The sequence below is a fragment of the Canis aureus genome, chromosome X (assembly GCF_053574225.1).
Source record: "Canis aureus isolate CA01 chromosome X, VMU_Caureus_v.1.0, whole genome shotgun sequence".
NCBI lineage: Eukaryota > Metazoa > Chordata > Mammalia > Carnivora > Canidae > Canis > Canis aureus.
In genome coordinates, this window is record NC_135649.1 from 124,044,110 (window position 1) to 124,063,099 (window position 18,990).

Genomic DNA, 18,990 nt, shown 5'->3' on the forward strand with positions numbered 1-18,990 from the left:
TGTGGAAATCAGTACAGCTCAGTACTCCATTACCTGCCTGCTTGCTTTGTGTGTGACACGTAGAGATGAGTGTTATGGGTTGACTGGTGGCCCCCTTGTCCCCCCAAAATATGTTGGATTTCTAGCTCCTTGAACTTGTGGATGCGATCCTATTTGGAAATAGTGCCTTTGTAGGAGTAATTAAGATGCAAGTTAAGATGAGCTCGTCCTGGTTGAGGGTGGCCCTAAATCCAATGACAGGTGCCCTTATAAGGGACAGAAGGGAAGAGATGCAGACACAGGGGAGTAGTCACATGGAGATGGAGGTAAGACAGGAGGAACGCGGCCACCAGCCCAGGGATGGAAATTGCCACATATTCAATCCTGTGAAACAACACTGTGTAGAAAGCATCTTTCAACTAACATCGTCTTTCATGAAGTTAGGGCTGCTTGCAAATGTATGTGTGGGAGCGTGTAGAAAGGGCCAGCCCCACCCTGCCTGGATCTCAGCAGCCCCACCCCACCTGGATCTCAGACTTCCGGTCTCCAGGACGGGCAGAGAGTAAATTCCTGTATTTATAAGCCCCCGAGCTGGTGGTACTTCTCATACAAAGACTAAATTGATGTGTCATTTAAGGAATAATCATCATGAAATAGAACGACCCCAGTGTATTAAAGCCCCCAATATGCTCCTCACCCAGTCCCATCTCCTGTCCCCACACAGGGTGGAGACTAATCTGGAATCTGGAATCTGCAGTAATAATTTTAATTTTAATTTCTAATGCAGAATCTGGAATTCTGCAGTAATAATTTTTTTAGTTTTCTCCCCTTCATCTTTTAAACCCCACCTACGTAGCCCCAAAGATGACATGTTAGGGAGGTAGTATGTGCACTTGTGTGTGCCCTCTACCTCACCCGTCACTCCTGCACCCAGAGAATCTGCTCTCCTGGTTCCAGGGAACAACACCCTACCTCCGGTCATCCTGCAGGGATACACAGTGCTGGCTGGAAGGTCTAGGGGAGCTCTCTGCTCCTCCTCATTTTGGCCACTGCCTTCCCCATGCTGCCTTCTCCATCTTATCGCTAGTTCCCCGGGCTATCCAGGCACCTTCTGTGGGGGGATTAAGCCCCTCTTGATTGCGTGGAGGATTCAGGCTGGGCCTCAGCCTCCCTCACCCTTTGCTCAAGACTCAGCCCCTTCCGTTGTGCTAAGTCATTCCCCACTCATGCAACCTGCTTGCAGCTCCCAAAACTATGTGCCACGCCCCCCTGCAATCCCAGCCCCTGTGGGCTTAGGACTTGGCTATCCCTGAACTAGGCCCTCAGCAGGGAACACATGTAAGTGTGTGTTCACGCAGCTTCCTTAACCCACATGCCTCTTATTCCTAAGGGGCATTTTTCTTCTTTGAAAGAACTTCCACCTACTGAAGACCTCACTGTGCGTTGTTCCTTCCTGGGCATCTCGGAAGCAGGCGTGATCCTGAGGCTCCGACCATGGTTCCCCAAGCTTGGGTATTGGGGTGAAGTGTTAGTCAAGGTTCTGCAGAGAACCTGACTAGATAGATAGATAGATAGATAGATAGATATAGATAGATAGGATGGGTGGATGGATGGATGGTTGGATGGATGGATGGATGGATGGAATGCAGATGGGTGAGTGGATGAATGGATGGATGGATGGATAGATAGATAGAGAGACATGATAGATGTCTAGATGGATGGATGGATGGCATGTAGATGGGTGAGTGGATGAATGGATGGATAGACAGATATATAGATACGATAGATGGATAGATGGATGAATGGACGGATAGATGGGTGGATGATGGATGGATGGATATGATGGATGGATGGTTGGATGGATGGATGGATATTCAGGTGGGTAGATGGATGGATGGATGGATGGATGGATGGATAAATATAACATTGACATATAGATGTGACGTCATGGTGTATATGATACGGATGCAGACACAAAGTACGTGTAGATATAGATACAAATACCAGTTCCCTCCTCCCACACCCTGAGCCCACACTTCTACAGGCAGCAGACCTGCCCCTTTGATAGAGGCCACATTCTCTCCCTCCTGAAATACAGACAATGGAGCCACCACTGCTTCATATGGAGACATGGGACGTGCTCCCATCTGGGAAACCAGCACACAAGCCCAATGATCATCTCCGTCCCCCTGGGGACCAGCTGGAGGGTTTCCAAGATGCACGCAGTCTGCAACTCCCAAGGAACAGCTCCTCAAAGTCACCCGTCTGCACATCTTGCAGCTGCAGAGGGGGATCGACTGGTCTTCCAGAGGTCAGGGCCGTGAGTGCTGCTGTCAGACAGAGCCCCGGGCTCGCACAGTGGCCGGCGTGCACTCACGAGTGTCCGGAGACCAGACCAGTCCAGGCCCACGGCTCTGGGGATGGCCACTCCCCTGACTCCAAATGTACCAAGAATGATCTGCCTCTGTGCGCACAGGACACATAAAATACCCTCGTGGTCAGCTCACACCGGCTGGGTGGTCACCAACCGGGTCCCCCCGGAGGCTAGGAGCACCAACCGTGTCCCCCCGGGGGCCCCCACAGAACAAAACCCGCTCGGCAGCAGAGCTGGAGTCTTCCGGGCTCTTGTTCGCGACTCTCGGCATCAGGCTCGGCGCCTGGCCAGGCGGGGGGAGACTTAATTGCCAGCAGGTTTATGACGCCCCTAATTGAACCGGACATCTCCGTGAGCTCTGACCCCCACCCTGCTGCCAAGATGCCCCGGACGCAGGGCGGCCTGCGGGTTATTTAGTACGTGTGAGGGGCTTGCAACGCCTTTCCCTCCATGTGAAAATAGTTAACCGCAGGGACCGGTCCCACCCCTCCACTTTGCAAAACGGTGAAATTAACTTTTGCGCGGACCCGCCGAGGGACGGCCATGAATTACCCTGCAAACAGAGTTTTCATTGATTCTGAAGAGAGTGCTTGTCCATACATAACAATGATAACCCTTTTACAAGGTTTGGAAAACAAATCTGACACCCCATTAAAAGGCAAATGATTTTTTTTTTCTCTCTCTCTCTCTCTCCACACACGAAAAAGAAACTTTTAAGACGTAGAAGGCTATTAATCAATAATGGGGCTTTTTAAAAAAAAAATTAAAAATAAATAAATAAATAAATATAAATAAATATGTAATATATGAGAGACGTTGACATAAAAGCGAAGCCATAAACTGTATCACAGGAGGCGTGTTGGAACCGGGTGGCTTAATTGTCAGGACTGCAAGGGTCTCGTTTTTATGAGCTGCACAAAGGATATTTTATTGAACGCCACGCCGTAATTTGATTTTAAAAGGGATAGCAAGAGAAAATGATGTGTTCTCGGGTCCGTAATGCTGCAAAAAATAAAAATAAATAAAATAAAATAAATAAAAAAAGACACCGCGTCCACAGTCTGCCTCCACGGCCACATGGAGAAGCGGTGTGAGTCCCCAGAACCGTCTACACACACACGCACACACGCACACACACACACACACAGAGGCACATTGTTTCCCTGATTTTCCGTGAAATGACGATCGAGTTTTTAAGAACTAAAAGCGCGGCCGATTTTGTGTCCCGGAGGGCACAGCGGTCGCGGATCCCGGGTGGAATCCAGAAAGAAATGGGAAAAAGAAACAAAAATTGGAGGTACGCACGTCCGGGATGTGGGTGCGTAGACGTCCTCTCTTTGCGGGTTAGGGCTCTCCGTGACGGGAGGGGTCGTTGTGAAACTTTAATGCGCTGGAATGGTACCCGGCACGCGGGAAGGCGGCCTTCGGAGCCCGGGGGACACCGGGGACGTCTTCGCCCGGGCTGTGCGCGGTGGAGCATAGGTGAGCGCGTGCCAGAGCCGGGTCTCGGGAGGGTCATGCACGCGGGCCGTCCGGGGCACACGTGGCGCCCGATGGCTATGAATGCGACACCTTCCTAGAGGGCTGCAGGGGCACGGTGGTGCCCGCTCGGATTCTCGAAGGCTGACTCTGGAGGGCAGCGTTTGCCCCCACCCCGGGGCGTCCATCCGGGGCCCCACAGAACAGAGAAGCCACCAGTGTCCCCGGCCCCGTGGGACCGTCCTCCTGGAGCCACTCCTTCCTCGTAGGTATGAGTCTGTAATGAAATTCTAGCTCGCAGTTACCCGATTCACGGTTCCCCAGGCGCGCTGAGCTGCGCAGTCCTCGAACGTTTTCCCGCCCGCCCGGAGTGGGGACCCTAGACGGCCGCGGATCCTAAACTGGGCGACGCACCAGCCGACCAGCGTCCAGGGCACACGGACGGCGACTGCGGAGACGCTGCTCTGAGGACACGGTCCTTCGCTCGCGTGCTCCTCCTTCTCCCAGACGTCCTGCTCTCCGCGGATGGCCCTTCAAGTTTATCGCGTCCCTGAAAAATGGGGGGCAGAGGTTCCCCGCTTGGTTCACCACGTGGGGCGTCCTGTCCTTGCACACGGCGGCCAAACTGCTCCACCGGCGTCAGGTAACTGGGTTCCGGTCGACGCCCCGGGTCGCCTCCCACCAAAGGGAGACTCCGCAAAGCAGGCGCCGGCAAAGGCCTGCTTCCTTGGGGAAGGGGTAGGAAGGGGTCTTTGTGAACTGACTGGTTACCTGCCGCATCGGCGCACCTGTTCATGGGTAGGCGGCTCACTTGTTCATCGGTAGCTGGCACACCCGTCCGTGGGTAGCCCACGCACCTGTTCATGAATAGTAGGCTCGCCTGTTCATGGGTAGTTGATCCACTTGTCCGTAGGTAGGTGGCACACCTGTTCATGGGTAGGCAGCTCACCTGTTCATCGGTAGCTGACACACCCGTTCATGGGTAGCCGACACACCTGTTCATGAACAGTAGGCTCACCTGTTCATGGCTAGCTGACACACCTGTTCATGGGTAGGCAGCTCACCTGTTCATCGGTAGCTGGCACACCCGTTCGTGTGTAGCCAACGCACCTGTTCATGAATACTAGACTCGCCTGTTCATGGGTAGGTGGCACACCTGTTCATCAGTAGCTGTCACACCCATTTGTGTGTAGCCGACGCATGTGTTCATGCATAGTAGACTCACCTCTTCATGGGAAGGGGCACACCTGTTCATGGGTACTTGACGCACCTGTTCATGGGTAGTTAGCACACCTGTTCATGGGTAGCTGGCACACCTGTTGGTGGGTAGCTGGCATCCTGTTTGTCAGTAGCTGGCACAGCTGTTCATAGGTAGCAGGCTCACCTGTTCATAGAGAGGCGGCACACCTGTTCATGGGTAGTGACTCCGGCATACTTGTTCTTGGATAGCTGGCACAACTTAGGTAGGTGGCAACCTGTTGGTGGGTAGCTGGCACAGCAGTTTGTCAGTAGCTGGTGCACCTTTTCTTGGGTAGGTGTCACACCTGTTCTTGGGTAGCCAGCACACCTGTCCATTGATACCTGTTGCACTTGTCCATCAGTAGCTGATGCACCTGTTCATCCCTTCAAGCACCAACATTGGCAGGGGCAGGGGCTCCTTACCCTCACTCTGGTCAGCAGGGTGAACAGCACCCCTGCCCTGCCTCGTCCTATCCTGAAGGATGTCTGGCCCCCCATGCGTGCCCCTCCTCTGGCTACCCAGGTCACCCCGTGTAGACACCCCTGCACACAGCTGGGACTGCTTCCTACCGATCCACCCACTGAGGGTTTGAGACCAGCAGACAGTCCACGGCAGAGACTTGCAGGCTCCCGCCACAGGCATGAGTGTGGAAAGTCTGCGTAGGAGCTGGCGTGTCCACATGGCATCAAATGCAGCAGAGGCCTCAGCCTGCCAGCCACCCCCCTTTGTGGGCGAGAACGAGAAATAATGCTCTTGGACGCTCATCATGTGCCACGGGCTGCCCTGGGCCCCATCGCGTGCCCGGCGCTGTTTAATTATGTGCACATTACCGTACCCGGGTAGCAATCCGTCGTCTTTGTGCTCATGCAGAAACCTGTTCTCGTCCACAAAAGATCAGTAGTAACAGCAGCTGGTGACACGAGCTGAGAAATTGAATTAAGGGCTCCCGGGGAAGGAGGGAAGGATGAGCATGTGGAGTACAGGGGATTGTTTTTTTTTTTTTTTAGGGCAGGGAAGCCACTCCGTATGACACCATAGTGATGGATTCCCGTCCTTATCCATTTGCCCGAAACCACAGAAGGCGCGACACCGAGAGTGAGCCCTCACGTGAGCTACGGGCTGTAGCCAATAATGATCAATATCGGCTCCTCAGCTGTCACCAACACGGACACCGCTGCACCATGTGCATGGTAGCAGAAACGGGGGGCACAGGGGACCGAGTATGGGAACGCCCCCTACCGTGAGCTCAGTTTCTCCGTAGGCCGTGCAACCGCTCTGGAGACGGAAGCCTGCTAATGCACAAAACCAGATCTACGGGACATCGCGGCCCCTGCAGTGTTCTCCCACTTTTAGCAACAGCTGCAGGCAAAGCACGGCCCACGAAGCCAGGCAGCAGAGAGTCGTCCCCGGGAGCATCCCCGAGCACGGAGAGCTCTCACCCCCAGGGCGCCTGTGGATTCTGATGCATGTCTGCAAAGGCTCCTTCGGGCTGCCCATTCCAAACGCAGGCTTGGTCCTGTGCACACTGGTCGGGGTCGAATGGGGTCTCTTCAAAATCAGGAGCACGCACCTCCTGCACAACGGGCGGTGGGAGACCCTGGTGGAGGAATCAAGGGTCCTACCCACAAGATCCCCAGTGTCGGCGACGTGATCAGTTCTCTTTTTGACCAGCGATCTCACAGAGAGCTGCGGCTAAAAGTAGCCCGTTGAAGCGTGACACCAAAAAGCACAGGCAACTAAAAGAAATACACACAAATTGGACTGCATTAAAATTTAAAGCATTTGTGCATCAAAGGACACCATCAAGAGAGTGAAAGGAATAACAAGGAGTAGGAAAAAAAAAAAAAGCCCATGGAATGGGAGGAAGTATTTGCAAGTCATATGTGGGATGAGGGTTTAGTAGCCGGAACACATAAATAACTCTCGCCATCCGACTGCAAACAGACACAATTTAAATATGGACAAAGGACAGAAATGGACATTTCACTAAAGACGATGTTCACGCGGCCAGTAAGTGCATGAAAAGACGCTGGACGTCGCCAGTTATCAGGGGGAATCAAGCCAAGACCGCGGTGAGGAGCCCTTTGCACTCATGAAGATGGCTGTAATTTTGCATGGATGGATGGATGGATGGTGCATAGGTGAGTGGATGGGTGGATGGATGGATGGATGGATGGATGGATGGATATATGGATGGATGGATGGATGGTTGGATGGTGTGCAGGCAGGTGGATGGATGGATGGATAAATGGATGATGGAGGTCAGTAGGTAGATGGATGGATAGATGGTGGATGGATGGATGGATGGATGGATGGATGGATGGATGGATATATGGATGGATGGATGGATGGTTGGATGGTGTGCAGGCAGGTGGATGGATGGATGGATAAATGGATGATGGATGTCGGTAGGTAGATGGATGGATAGATGGTGGATGGATGGATGGATGGATGGATGGATGGATGGATGATGGGTAGGGTGGGTAGTTGGATGGATGGATGGATGGATGGATGGATGGATATATGATGGATGGATGGATGGTGCATAGGTGGGTAGGTGGATGGATGGATGAATGGATGATGGAGGTCGGTAGGTAAATGGATGGATGGATGGTGTGCAGGCAGGTAGATGGATGGATGGATGGTTAAATGGATGACATGGAGGTCAGTAGGTAGAGGGATGGATGGAAGGTGCATAGGTGAGTGGATGGATAGATGGTGGATGGAAGGGTGGATGGATGGAAAACAGAATGGGATCCATCATACATGGAATATTATGCAGCCATCAAGGAAGGATGTGCTGACAGCTGCTACCACGTGGATGAACCTTGGGGACATGATGCTCAGAGACAGAAGCCAGACACCAAAGCACAAACATGGCCTCATCCCATTTACATAAAATGCACGGAGCAGGAAAACCCCATCAAGACAGGAAGTAGATGACAGGTTGCCAGGGGCTGAGGGACGAGCGGCGGCCACAGTCAGTGCCGGCCGAACGCATATAGGGCTCCTGTTCTTGTTGCACCGACCGCGAATGCCCTAGCGCCCTGAACTGTACACTTAAAAAACGACGAAAATGGCAAACACGTGCATTTTACATATTTTAGCTGCATTTTTTTTAAAAAAACAGGGAAGGAAAACGAGGGAGCCCAAATCCTAGGATGGCTCCTCAAAACGGCAGCGCTTGTGGCCCATTTCAAGTAAGCCGAGAAGGGAAACGCGGAAACGCGTGCGGACAAAGTGTGAGCTGGGAGGGCAAGCGAGTCTGGGGTCTGAAATGCAGAACGGCCTGGAATGCGGGAATCTGGGGAGGGGGCTGCATCTGGGAGAGGGAGGCCCCTCCCGGGGTGGCAGGTCCTGCGAGCACTGCGACAGCCAGCGGCCTGTCCCCCCAGGCTCACCCCGGGGCTCACTCTCGGGAGGCACCACTACAGGGCCCCCAGGACCTCCGCCCTCCCCCCAGCTCGCCTGTGTCCTGCTCAGGCCCCCGGAGGTGCTGAAAAATCCCGACGGCTCAGGTTTCAAAGCCACAGAGACAACAGGCGGCCCTGGTCTGGGGACCTGCTCCCTGCCCTGCCGGAAAATGATGCCGTTTTGACGTTTTAACTGAGGAATAAGCCCAGAGACCCTCAGGTAGTCACGACCCAGCGACCTCGATGCACCGTGTAGCCTGGGGGAGGCCCCATGTGTGTGCAAAGGCCCTAACGGGCGGGCCGCGGGCTCCGTGGGCCACGCAGCAGCGGCCGTGGCAAGCGCTCAACCTCCCCCTGCGGCAGGAAAGCTCTGGGAACACCTGGGCACGACTGTGTGCCAATAAAACTTTATTAGGCACAAGGAGCAGAGGGCAGGCCAGCGGGGCAACGACCCCCGATTTAGCAGCCACGCCGGCAGCCCCCAGGGCACCCACGGCATCCGCCTCTGGGCTGCATCCCCGTTTGGAGCCCCCCAAACTCATCCTTGGGACCCTCCTTCCGCCCCGCAGGCCCCCAGGCTGGGCACGGAGAACCACTGTGCCCTCTGTGGGGCAGGGGGTCACCGAGCACGCAGCCGTGTGAACCAACACAGGCCTATCTCCCCCTTACACTCACGTTTGCCCACTCGTTTCCCACCTGGGTTCAACAAAGACCCCGTTTCTGTTTCTCCAAAACCACCCACTGGAAGCCGGGGAGCCCCGTTATTAGCACGATGACACGCACGATCCCATTACGCGCTGTCTCCGCGTTCTCTGCTGAAATTACCGCCGCTGACCCTGTTTTAGGACGCGATCCCCTAATGACAAATAGTGACGGGCACCGGCCGTGCCGCGTGGGGGTGGGGGGCCCTAAGTGAGCTCGCTTGCGTTTCAAATGCGACAGGTCACCATAAATCGGGCGGCGGGACTGAGCGCCCAGGACAGAAGACGCAGTGGGGATTACCGGGAAAGTGGGTCCCTCTCAGTCTCAGCGCCCTCTACTCTCTTTTGCCATGAACCTAAAACCGCACTAAAATAAATAAATAAAATGAAATAAAATAAAGTAAAATCACTCTGAAGATAAAGAAATAAAAAGCTGTTTGTCTGCAAAGGTGTCAGGGGGAGGGGATCCCTGGGTGGCTCAGGGGTTGAGCGTCTGCCTTTGGGCCGGGTCGTGATCCTGAAGTCCCGGGATCGAGTCCCCATTGGGCTCCCTGCATGGAGCCTGCTTCTCCCTCCTCCTGTGTCTCTGCCTCTCTCTCTCTCTCTGTGTCTCTCATGAATAAATATATAAAATCTTTTAAAAATTTTAAAAAAGGTGTCAGGGGAGTGCTGTGCATGTAGGTGCATCTGGGGGACGCACATTTTACCCTGAATGCACACCCTGGGGAACAGGTACGACCACCGAAGTGCCCGGGGCACCGCGGGTCACACGACTTAAGCAATCACGCAGATCGGAAGCAATCCTATCGATCGACATCATCTCTCCAGGCAGGGAGCTCGCTCACAGCTACTTGGATGGACTCATTATATATATATATATATATTTTTTTTTTAATGAAAAATAGGCAGAAAATTGCCCGACATTTTTAATGTTTCTGGAAAACCTGCTTCTCACTTGTTTTTGTTTTTTGTCTTTTGTTTTTTTGCACCGAGTACTTTCCGAAGTCGCTCCGCCCGACACGGCACAAAGGCTCGGGGACGCGGGACAAGCAGGAGAATCTATCTGACTAGTTCCACGTGGGGTCCCAGTGTCGGGTTCCGGGTGGACACACTTGTGGGGTGACCCCTTCTACCTCCCAAGTCTGGGGAGCCCAGAACATTCTGGGGGATCCCCTTTGTGCCGCAGAAAACCCGGAGCGTCTTTCATCTTGGAGCTGACGGTCTCGTGTGATGGGAAACAGCCCGGAACCCCACACACCTGGTGGTGGCAGGTGGTCTCCAACCCTCCGCCGTGGGGCGCTAGCCCTGGAGCTCTGTCCCCCGCGTCCCACCCGCCTCCACATCCCGAAGGAGACACAGTGACTCCACCAGGTGTGCGCACGGATCTGTGTTTCCAAAAAACACTACCCAAAACGCATGTTTATGCGTTAAAAAGGAGGCCCCTGCAGGGCTCAGTCGGGGAAGCATCTGCCTTCAGCTCAGGTCATGATCTCGGGGTCCTGGGATCGAATTCCACGTCCAGCTCCCTGCTTCGTGGGGAGTCTGCTTCTCCATCATCCCACCGTACATGCTTTCTCTGCAATAAATACACAAATAAATAAAATCTTTAAAAGAAAAACCATTCTAAAACTATACCAAAAAAAAAAAAAAAACTAAACTAAAAAGGAACCAAATAACCAAGTGTGTTTCCTCAATAGTGCGCATCCGAGGGAAGCGAGCCATTGCTGGAGGAATCCTGGGAGAATTTTTCTGCAAAGACGAGGCCCTGTCTGGTTATTCCGGTTTCCACATGGCATTCGTCACCGTCTCTATTTAAATGTAAAAACGGGGGAGACCCTTACGGGGGAGTCTGGGGGGTGAGGTCAGGGGGTGCATGTGCACCGAGCTTACCGCAGGAGGCATCACTACCGCCCAGACCTAGCAGTGGGGCTCTTGCCAGGGACGAGGAAGGAGAGGTCCTGAGTGCGAGGAATTGGTCATAGAGACTGGGAAGTCCCACACCTGCCATCTGCAACCTGCAGACCCGGGGGGCACCCGGTGCCATGCGGGGGTTCCCACCCGAGTGTGAGGCAAGCAGAGGCGAGGTGTCCCCGCACACAAGCACCCAAGCAGGGACAAAGGGCCGCATGTCTCCTTCCTGCAACTGATTAGACGAGGCCCACCCACCACAGGAGAAGACCGTCCGCCTTACTCCACTCGCTGATTCACAAGCTCGTCTCCTCCAGAAGCCCTCTCCCAGAAGCCCCCCGGGATCGTGTCTAGCCAGCCGCCAAGCACGCCTGCGTTGCGTGTCTGGAGGGCACACTGTGCACCGCTCTGGCTCTGGCTCGAGAACTGGGGCCTCTCCATGGGATTTCTCATGAGCGTGGACTCGGATCGGGGACATTGCGCTTCACTGCACACGCGCCACCCCGGGCGCACCTGCAGATGTGGTGTCCTCTTGCAGCCTCTGCACATGCGCATTACCCTGGGCGCACCCAGGCTCTGGAGTCCTCCGCTACCTGCAGACGCGCGCATGACCCTGGGCGCACCCCGAGACCTGGAGACCTGGAGTCCTCCGCAGCCTGTAGACACATGCATGACCTTGGGCGCACCCCGAGACCTGGAGTCCTCTGCGGCCTCTGCACCTCCGCGTCCTAGGTGCACCTGCAGATGTGCTGTCCTCCGCGGCCTCTGCATATGCGCATTACCCTGGGTGCACCCGGAGATGTGGGGGAGGGGGCCCTCCAAGACCTTTGCACATGCGCATTACCCTGGGCGCACCCAGGCTCTGGAGTCCTCCGTGACCTGTGGACACACGCATGACCCTGGGCGCACCCCGAGACCTGGAGTCCTCCAGGGCCTCTGCACCTGCAGCATCCTGGGTGCACCTGCAGATGTGGTGTCCTCTGCGGCCTCTGCACGTGCGCATTACCCTGGCCACACCTGGAGATGTGGGGGGCCCTCCGGGACCTGTGCACATGTGCATTACCCTGGGCGCACCCAGGCTCTGGAGTCCTCCGTGACCTGTAGACGCACGCATTCCCCTGGGCGCACCTGGAGATGTGGAGCCCTCCGCGGCCTGTGCACATGCACGTTACCCTGGGCCCACCTGGAGATGTGCGGCCTTTCCGAGGCCTGTGCACATGCGCATTAGTCTGGTTGTACCCCGAGACCTGGAGTCTTCCGTGGCCTCTGCACACGCGCCACCCTGGGCGCAGCCGGAGATGTGGAGTCCTCCGCGGCCTGTGCACAGGCACGTTACTCTGGGCGCGCCCCAAGATCTGGAATCCTTTACGGCCTCTGCTCATGCGCATTACCTTAGGCACACCTGGAGATGTGGGGCCTTCCAAGGCCTGTGCACATGCGCATTAGTCTGGTTGTACCCGGAGACCTGGAGTCCTCCGCGGCCTCTGCACCTCCCGCAGCCTGGGTGCAAGTGCAGATGTGGTGTCCTCTGCAGCCTCTGCACATGCGCATTACCCTGGGCGCATCTGGAGATATGGGGACCCTAAAACCTGTGCACATGCGCATTACCCTGGGCACACCCAGGCTCTGGAGTCCTCTGTGACCTGTGGATGCCTGCATGACCCTGGGCGCACCCCGAGACCTGTGGAGTCCTCCGGGGCCTCTGCACACACTCCACCCAGGACGCACCCGAGACCTGGAGTGCCCCGCGGCCTGTGCCAAGCCCCTCGCGCCCCTGCCACCCTATGGATCTGTGACTTCCCCATGCATGTCTGGGGTTGTCAACCCTATTCCCGGCACTGAATGACCCAGCCGCGCTCGGGGCACGGGGACGCGCCTTGGTGAGGATTAGCAAGGAAATGGCTTTACGAGGAGTCTTTGCCACTCGGGTGGGTGAGGGAAGCACTAAATTAAACCCACAGGGTCCGCTCCCTTTCCCTTTATTAGTGTACATCCAATAGACTCTTTATTTTGCAAAATATATCGATCGGACGCCGACTCCCGGATAATGGGCTCCTCTAGTCTGTTAGGAGGATTAAATTATTAGCAATCAATGCAGCCCCTCGTAGCGCCGGAGCATGTGTAATGTGTAAATAGATGTGCAGCCCCTTCCCGCCCGGGCGCGCCCCGGACCCGCATCCATTTGTTTCGAGATGGGGAGTCTCATATGCATTTCGAGCAAGAGGGGACGAGGACCTCGGACGTTGGTCCCACTCCTGGATGCGGCCTGTGTCCCCAAGCCTGTGACAGGTGCAGCCTGTCGTGCGTCTGCTCCCTTTCTGTGGCCCCTCGGGGTTCCCTTGGCACAGAAGGCTGGAGCACCCCTGTCCAGAAGCCGGGGACCCCACCCCAACGCCGAGGACGTGCACCCACGTGGACCTCGACAGCTCACGTCACGGTGCATCCCCGGGGTCCTGCGAGGGAATGTTGAGCCCTCCACGCAGCTTCGGGAGGAGCTGCTGAGCTTCCATCCGCCGGGCCGTGTACTGAGCACCTACTGTGCTCTGCAGGGCCAGAAGGCCAGCCTTGCACGAACCTTGAGACACACAGCACGTGTGGCCACCATCTGGGCGGTCCCCCCAAACCTGTGGGGTTGTGGCCACGAGCACACTCTGAGGGCACGGCCAGGTTGCACCTGCTTTGCCTCGAGCACACACAGAAGTGGGAACGTTCTCAACGTGCCGGCGATCCGCCGGCCCCCCAGGAGCAGTGCCCGGAAGGGCGGGGTCGCGGAACGGGGGCAGCCTTGCGTCCACGCCAGCAGAGGGGTGACCTTGCACGCGCTGAGCCCGCGTGTGTGCCCCGGGGTCGTCAGCTCTCTGTGTGGACAACAGCAGCTCCCCACCGGCCACGAGGTCGGCGACATGAAGCACTGCACGCGGCCCATGTGCCCCGCGATCATGGCTCGGGGACCTCCAGAACAGCACTTCGGGTCCCACGTGCACCCGCAGAGGCCAGTCTCCCCGGTAACTCTCTCCCGTGTGGAGCCACTTGACAGGCAAGCAGGAGACAAATGCACAACCCTCATCGGGACGTTCACGCCTGCAATGAGCAAACTGGCCGCGTCCACTGAGGTGTCCCCGCCGGGTCTCCCCATGTCGCTCCCCAGCCGAACTGGCTCCATCCGGAACGCCTCACCCCCCTGGGCCCCCCGGGGCAGCCGGCCGAGCCCGTCCAATCCACCCCTCCCCGCCCCACACCCAGACCCGGCCCCTTCTTTGTCACACGTTCCGTTCAAATATCTCCACGTGCCACGAAGCCGCCTCGTGCGTGCGCGGGCCAGGCCCCCCGAGCGCGCGCGCGTCTGTCTTTAATCGATCTAATTATCAGAAAATGCACTTTGCAATCAGCCCCGAACAACACCGGCCTTATTTTCCGTCGTGCCAGCCAGCTGTTTGGAGAGGGACGGGGTCTAATCTCTCTCCCTCCACATGTTCAAGCAGATGAAAGTAATTTTGTGCTCAACTGTCTATAAGTAATTAGGCTGTGATGTAAAGGGGTCTTTATGCATCCGTTCGGAATGAGGTATACGGAGTAATTATGAGCAATCCTCTCCTTAGTAAGACACACCTTATGCATTTTACATGAGCCCCCATTATTAGCATAACCTGACTATCAAAGCCTCCTAGATGCACTGTCTTCCTTTTCATGTAACGGGATGAATATTCCCCAGAAATATAATAATTTGAAAACAGGGACGGTGGTGATTTGTTTCAGCTGTGATTTGTTATGTTCCGGTCTTCTTTGTCATCTGCGTGCTGAAGTCCCCCCCCCCCCCCCGCCCGCCCGACCGCCCGACACCCCTTCCCCACCGGCCGCCCCGCCGAGCCGCCTCCCGCCCCTGCTTCTGCACAAACGAGCCTTCCTGCGTCTCGGCGAGCCGGGCATTAACATGCGCGAGGGGTCCTGCAGCCGTCCTGCGAGTCGCACGCACAGACCACATCCCTTAATGTGATTAATTAGGAGGTCGGACGAGAGCTGCGTTTGGCTCCGGGAGTCACCCCGGCTCCCGGGGCCGAGGTGGCCGGACGCCGGCTTCAAAGACGGGGCTGCACGCGACGGCGGCCTCGCTGTGGTCAGACCCCGCGCGCGGTGGTCCCGGCGAACCAGTTGCATCGGATGCAGGGACACGCTGCCCACGGGGGGCTTGGGATGGTGCAGTCTGAGCACCCCTGGGGGCCCAGCGGCCTGTGCCGCCCACGTGCAACCAGCTTCTTTCTACCTGAATCCGGCGTGACGACTGTGCACATGGCCGTCCAAGCCCGCTGGCGCTTCGGGACCGAAGCACAAATACTCAGAACAATACTCTGAATGTGGATCCGAGACGTTCGGTTTGGGTTTGAGCAACTCCATGGCCCCACGTACAGCAGGTGACACAGAAGCACCCAAGGAGGCTGAGTCGCCTCACCATGGTGTCCGCGCTTCCTGCTCTGGAGGACGTGTCCGCACGCGTGTGGGGCGTGAGACGCCGGCGAGAACGGGAACGTGCACCAGCAGGTGCCTGCAGAGCATGCTCTGGCCGTGAACAGGCACGGAGCCGCGACGCCCGCTGCCCCTGGACGGGCCTTGAGGACACGAGGCCCTCGAGACCAGCACACCTGCGAGGCCACATCGCCGGCGATCTGGTCTCCACAAAACCTCTCCAAGACGCAAATCCACACACAGACCGTGAACTGCTGATCGACAGCCGCTGAGGACGGGGCTGTGAACGGGGGCGGGGTGGCCTGTTTGCAGGGTGAGAATGTTCTGGAAACGGTGGTGGTTCCACAACACAGAGCACGAGCTGGACGCTCTTGGAGTCCAGCTCCAAAAAATGAGTGATGTCACGAAATGCATAAAACATAGGATAAATTCTGCTCCGAGAGTACAAGGTCGGCGCCTGCTGTATACACCAAGCATGTGTGATGTGCACAAAGTCGTGTCCCTGGACGCACGAAACCACAGATTTTTGAGGGGGGGGGGCATTCCAGCCACTATTGGGAAATTGAGTTGAGGAAGAAGGATCAGGTTCAGGGGGGTCCCATGCCCCGTGTCCATCCTGCAGGAAGTCCCCCGTCCTCTGTGCATGGACACCCCACGTCCAGGGCAGCACCGTCCTCTGGGCCTGGAGTTCAGCACGGTCCCGTCCCGTTGTCCATCCTGCAGGGAGTCCCCGTCCTCTGTGCACGGACACCCCATGTCCAGGGCAGCACCGTCCTCTGGGCCTGGAGGTCAGCACGGTCCCGTCCCCCATGTCCATCCTGCAGGGAGTCCCCCGTCCTCTGTGCATGGACACCCCATGTCCAGGGCAGCACCGTCCTCTAGGCCTGGAGGTCAGCAGGGTCCCGTCCCCTGTGTCCATCCTGCAGGGAGTCCCCTGTCCACTGTGCATGGACACCCCACGTCCAGGGCAGCACCATCCCCTGGGCCTGGAGGTCAGCAGGGTCCCGTCCCCCGTGTCCATCCTGCAGGGAGTCGCCCATCCTCTGTGCACGGACACCCCACGTCCAGGGCAGCACCGTCCTCTGGGCCTGGAGGTCAGCAGGGTCCCATCCACCATGTCCATCCTGCAGGGAGTCCCCGTCCTCTGTGCATGGACACCCCATGTCCAGGGCAGCACCATCCTCTAGGCCTGGAGGTCAGCAGGGTCCTGTCCCCTTGTCCATCCTGCAGGGAGTCCCCCGTCCTCTGCACGGACACCCCATGTCCAGGGCAGAACCGTCCTCTGGGCCTGGAGGTCAGCAGGGTCCCGTCCCCCGTGTTCATCCTGCAGGGAGTCCCCCGTCCTCTGTGCACGGACACCCCATGACCAGGGCAGCACCGTCCTCTGGGCCTGGAGGTCAGCAGGGTCCTGTCCCCTTGTCCATCCTGCAGGGAGTCCCCCGTCCACTGTGCATTGAGGATACGGGACGCGTGTCCGTGACGAATGCATCCCTCACAAACAGCTGCCAACAGCGAGTGGGTTTTGCAGAAGAAGAATATCATCCTTTTGAGACAAATGAGGCGAGAAGCCAAATACACACACACATTGAATAAATATTAGGAACCACGGGGAAGTGGCCCCCAAAATCACTGCAGGTTTTAAGACAAAACAACACTTCAACCCTGATACTTTAGGTCCCCATTTGTAGGTCCCCATTTGTGCAGGAGAAAGACCCGGGTCATGGCATCTGTCCACGATGCATGATGCACATGTGTCCAGGTGATCCTAACCTCCAGAGTCGCATGGGGTGACATTTGGGGCTCAGAGGAGTGGAGGAAAACAGTCAATAATGTTTTTGAAGCATTTCTGTATTGGCCAAAACCAATTTTTCTTTTTTACATGTAATTCTCAGAATGTTTTTTTTTTTTAAGATTTTTATTTATTTATTCTTGAGAGAGACAGAGACACATGCAGAGGGAGAAGTAGGATCCATCCTGGGAGCCTGACGTGGGACTCAATCCCGGGACCCCAGGATCATGCCCCCAGCTGAAGGCAGCGCTAAACCACTGAGGCACCCGGGCTGCCTATAATTCTCAGAATTTTTAAGGGCATGAGTCTTTCAGGACGGATGTAATCCACGTGGCAGAGGCGGGTCACCGTGGTGACCATGAAGAAAGGGGGCAGGTCATCGAGGTTACGCGCTTGTTTTTGTTTTATACGGTTCCTGGGCCACCGCGTCATGGAGGAGCAGAGTCACCTCCCACGTGGAGAGAATGCAGGAGCCTCCAGGAGCCCCTGTCCGTCCAGGGAGGAGGGGAGGAGCCCCCTTCCATCCAGAGAGAAGGGGAGGAGCCCCCGTCCATCCAGGGAGGAGAGGAGGAGCCCCCCTTCCATCCAGGGAGGAGGGGAGGAGCCTCCTTCCATCTAGGGAGGAGAGGAGGAGCCTCCCCACCCCCCACCCCCCCGCCACCCCTCCCCCCCCACCCCCCCCACCCCCCCCCCGTCCATCCAGGGAGGAGGGGAGGAGCTCCCTGTCCATCCAGGGAGGAGGGGAGAAGCCCCCTTCCATCTAGGGAGGAAAGGAGGAGCCCCCCCCCATCCATCCAGGGAGGAGGGGAGGAGCTCCCTGTCCATCCAGGGAGGAGGGGAGGAGCCCCTTTCCATCCAGGGAGGAGAGGAGGAGCCGCCACCCCCCCCCCCAGCCATCCAGGGAGGAGGGGAGAAGCCCCCATCCATCCAGGGAGGAGGGGATGGACCTTTAGTCTGGGGGGAGATGTGTAGGTTCCGTCACTTTAGGCCCATCACATGGAACGAGAAGTGCGCCGTGGCTGAGGGCAGCGGGGCTTTTGTCTGTCTGACACCGAGTGGCTGTCCAGACCACATGGGGCAGCTGAGCCGTGTCCGAAGGCCACTCCCTCATTCCCGAGTGGGACGGAGGTGGGGGCAGGAGCCAGAAGGCACCGGCTTCCAACCGCGGAGACTGGGGAAGGAAGTCCATCCAGGGAGGAGGAAGGACGCTCTGCAGCGTCAGAGCATTCGGGTCAAGGCCAGCGCACTAGCACAGCCTCGTAATAACGCAGCGTTCCCACTGGGAACATCCGGTTCGTTGCCACGGACACATTTTCCCTTTTCAGGGAAGCTGTAAAACAAGCTCGCTTCTTGCTCTGCATTATCCAACCATCTACATGAGCGTATCAGCCGAGACTCAGTCTTATTATTTCTATTATGAGTTATTAAATCCTCTGCGTGATGGTTAATTGTATGTGTCTGCCTGGCGGGGCCCCTGTGGCCAAGCATTATTCTGAGTGTGTGTGTGTGTGTGTGTGTGTGTGCGTGCGAGAGGCTGTTCCAGGACGAGATGAGCCTCTGAATCGCTGGACTGAGCAAAGCAGGTGGCCCTCCCTGGTGTGGGTGGGCCTCACACAATCAGTTGAAGGTCTGGCCAGAACAAAGAC